This window comes from Pogona vitticeps, chromosome 4, assembly GCF_051106095.1.
Source record: "Pogona vitticeps strain Pit_001003342236 chromosome 4, PviZW2.1, whole genome shotgun sequence".
NCBI lineage: Eukaryota > Metazoa > Chordata > Lepidosauria > Squamata > Agamidae > Pogona > Pogona vitticeps.
In genome coordinates, this window is record NC_135786.1 from 163,292,307 (window position 1) to 163,295,896 (window position 3,590).

Consider the following 3,590-nt stretch of genomic DNA (forward strand, 5'->3'; position numbering starts at 1 on the left):
GAAGTTTTATTTTTTCATGTATTCTCTTCTGGTTGCTGCACAATGGTGGAGGGAGGAGTTTCACTTAACTAGGGCTTATTTTTGGGGTAGGGCTTATATTGCGAGCATCCTGAAAAACCATACTAGGGCTTATTTTCAGGTTAGGTCTTGTTTTCGGGGAAACAGTGTAGGCACAGGAAATAGTGATGCAGCAGAGGATTGTGGGAAGCAAACACTGTCAACGGACACAATAAAAGAAAAGAAGGAAGGGGAGCCCCTGATAGGCCATGCAGGTATCAGAAAGATGCAATGTCTCCATCTATTTTAGGCCCCAAAGACAGCCAGGCCTAGAAAAGACAGGACTAGCTACCTCTTTATTTCATTAGGAGGAGGCCATACCCCATTATACAGCATGCATTCCTAAGAACCCAAAACAGCTCTAGCTTACTTCTGCATAGGTTTTTAGATCAACACATGCATTCCTCCATCTGGGCCCAGTAAAGCCACAATTTGATTCCTGATAGGATTTATAGGGAGCCTGCATTTCAATGCAATAGGCTACGCTGAAAACCCTGCTCTAATAATGGCAGGACTGGGCAAATGTGATGATCACATTTCATTCTGCGTTTGATAAAGTTTGTAGGAAATGGTATCATATAAACACTCTGCGGAACAGTAAGTCTACATGCAATATACAATTTGGCATGGTTTACACCATGGCAGTCTTCCAACGCTACAATTTTTCAGCTTGGGGCATTCCCTTTCATGTTTCAGTGACCTATTTTTTATGAGTTCTGCATCTGTTTTAGAAACTCACAGACAAGCAGAGGAGGAAAAAAAATGTTTACCAGCCAAAATCACAGCTGTTGCTAGCGCTGGAGGCCTAGCCAGAAATGACTGTTTTCTTGGTAAGCTCATCCTGTTGAATACAACTCTCCAGAGTTTCTTGAAAGTTTGCCTCAATTCTAGTAAGTGTTGAAATTTACCACATCGTTCTTATCCTCATACTTTTTAGAATCTCATACACTTGCTTGGTTTTTTTCCAGAGCCTTAGTAGATTTACAATGATCTCTCTATATTAACTGGCAGTAAAGAAGCTGTATTCTTCAAACAAATATCTTAAAGTGGTGACTGTTTTGGAACTTCTAGCAAGAACGAACATAATTCGTTTTGATTTCAGAAGGTCTCATTCTACTGAAATCTCAGCAGAAAAGCAGTTTGGCTCCAAGGACATTGCTTTACTTTGGAAACTTGTTTCACTCCTCCAGTGTTTAAAATATTGTGTGGCTATTAGTAGGGCTTGGCTTTTTACTTTTTTTCCTGCAAAGTCCGACTTTTGAAAAATGGTGAGTTGAAAGGGCAAAGATACTAAATGTGCCAAGCTGTTGGAGGGGTCGAGCAAGAAAGTATTTGTTCACTGACATACGCTTTAGAACAGGAATGGGCAATCCTTTTCCAAGATGTGCTTCATTTTCATCTTTGGACTAATATTTTTGCAGAACCTAAAGGGCAGCATCTCTCCTCATCAGCCTTCCTTGACATCAAAGATATTCAGAGAAGGCCTTTCTCTGAGCTGGCTTGCCCTCACCAGCAGAAGTTGTAAATATCTAAGATACTAGGATGTCCTTAGTAGCAGGCTGTGAAATCACTTCCACTGAAGACCAGCCTGCCCCCCCCACACTTCTGCCAGCTGGCAAAGACCTTTCTGTTCAGGTGGATTTTAATAACTAACTGGCTGTCAAGGAAGGGTTTTTAAAATGAGGGATATTATACCTTTTTTAAAAATGTGCTTTTAAATTGTTCTAAACTCTTTTTATGCAATAGTTTTAATATGATTCCCCCCCAATATTTATATTTATTACATTTTAAACTGTCTTAATGTTTACATTTTAAATATTTTATAAACTGACTTCTATCATTGAGTTCTTGGGTGTTTTGTACCCAGAGGTGTTCTTTTACAACTGTGATGTAACTGGCCCAGTTGCATAACAAAATATTCTGAGGCATCAAAACCCCTCTAAGATTTTATTTTTTTAAAGTGACCTACCTACTCCCCTTCATGAAACTTTGTTATGCCCAAGCTCTCCGCTTAGTTCTTAAGTGGCCTCATAAGGAATTTAAGCATAAGAACAACCACAATATGTACAGATTTTCTCTACAGACCGCCCGTCTCAGAGCTCCCCAGAGAGAACAGAAGAAATTCAAAGCAACTATTATAGGCTGTCAATCTGATTGTGACTAGGGAGGAAGCCAGAAAAATACATTGCATATTCTTGAGTCAAAAATAAGAAAACAAAACAATAAGTAATCTGATTCACTGCCACCAATTTTGTCCTAATCTAGGAAAGTGTTTGGCCAAATCAGAACAATAAGTAGGTTTTTAATTCACTTGGTCTCCTACTGTCATTCAGTCGGGATGTGCCCAAAGAGGGTAGATGGCTGAGGAAGATCAGCAACTGTGGTTGTGTGTTTAGGAGTTGGAATAAAAAGTAGTGGTTGAGAAAGAGATAGGAGATGGGTGGGAGAGTGGTTGCTTCAGAATCAGATAGGATTGTCTGTTTGTTCCTAAATGAAGTCTGAATAGCCATCTGTTGCAAATGGTGTTGCTCTGGTTTTCTACATCTGACAGGACTTTAGAATATGAGTTCATAACCTGTGGCCCAGGAAGTCTGTGAAGGCTTGAAGAAATGTAATGTTTTGCGGGGGGAGGGGGGCTGCAAGGAATCAGGGCTGGAGGGGATGGGAGAGCATCAGACCACCCAAATGGCCCCCACATGGCTCTGCTGGCCAGCCTCCAAGCCAGCCTCCCTCTGACTCACAAAAAGATGGGCCTGGGCCTGCGGGGGGGGGGGGGAGAACAGCTACTCAGGCAAGGCAAGATGCTGGTTGGTCCCTTACAAATCTCCTTTGCTCGGCTTCTGCATAGACTTTTTAATTTTTTAATTTTTTATTTTTATTTTGCTTTCAGCTCAGCTTCCTGGCTGAGCAACCCCTCCAGGACTCTCTCGCTCTCTCTTCCTTCTAGTGAGGCTGCTGCAGTCCCTTCTCATCCATTTCCCTCATTGCTTTAGAGGATTGGGGGGGGGGAGAGAATATTAGAAAGGAGCAGGGGAGGTGAGGGAGGGTATGTGGCCACATTTTTTCTGCAGTGCCCCTCCTCAATTTGTTTTCTTCTTCCCTTCCTTTCCAGAAACAGACAGAAGCACAGAGACACACGGATGTGCCAATCCAGAGCTGGGAATTTAGCTGCTCAGTGGCTTCTTTTGTCCCGGTTTTCCCCTGAACTTCCTGCCACAGCCCAAGCAATACCAAAGATAAAGCGGGAGAAAAGAATTCAGGGGGGCCAATACAAAGAGAGACAATCATCATTTCCCATTGGGGATAGGGAGGAGAAAAGAATATGCAAAAATAGAGAGAGCATTAAGACCTGTTTTGCTTTCTTGAAAAAAAGGATTGGAGTAAAATATAAAATTATCCCCATACACATGAAATATTTGGAACGACGGCCCGATTATCCCCTGGTCTTGGGGGTGGACTGTGTTCGGGAAGGCTAGAAGGCAAAGCCAGCTTGGGGGGGGGGGAGAGGGGGAAATGGGAGATTCTTGGCCTCC

At 42.5% G+C, this 3,590-nt stretch overlaps 1 long non-coding RNA gene across 1 annotated transcript; it reads left to right on the top strand.

Annotated features, from left to right (window-relative positions):
• Positions 1–830: 830 nt before the first annotated feature.
• On the top strand, positions 831–3,278 carry LOC144589225 (uncharacterized). The gene is made up of 2 exons (XR_013545211.1): positions 831–947; positions 3,170–3,278. It is a non-coding gene; the product is annotated as an uncharacterized LOC144589225 (long non-coding RNA).
• Positions 3,279–3,590: the final 312 nt, after the last annotated feature.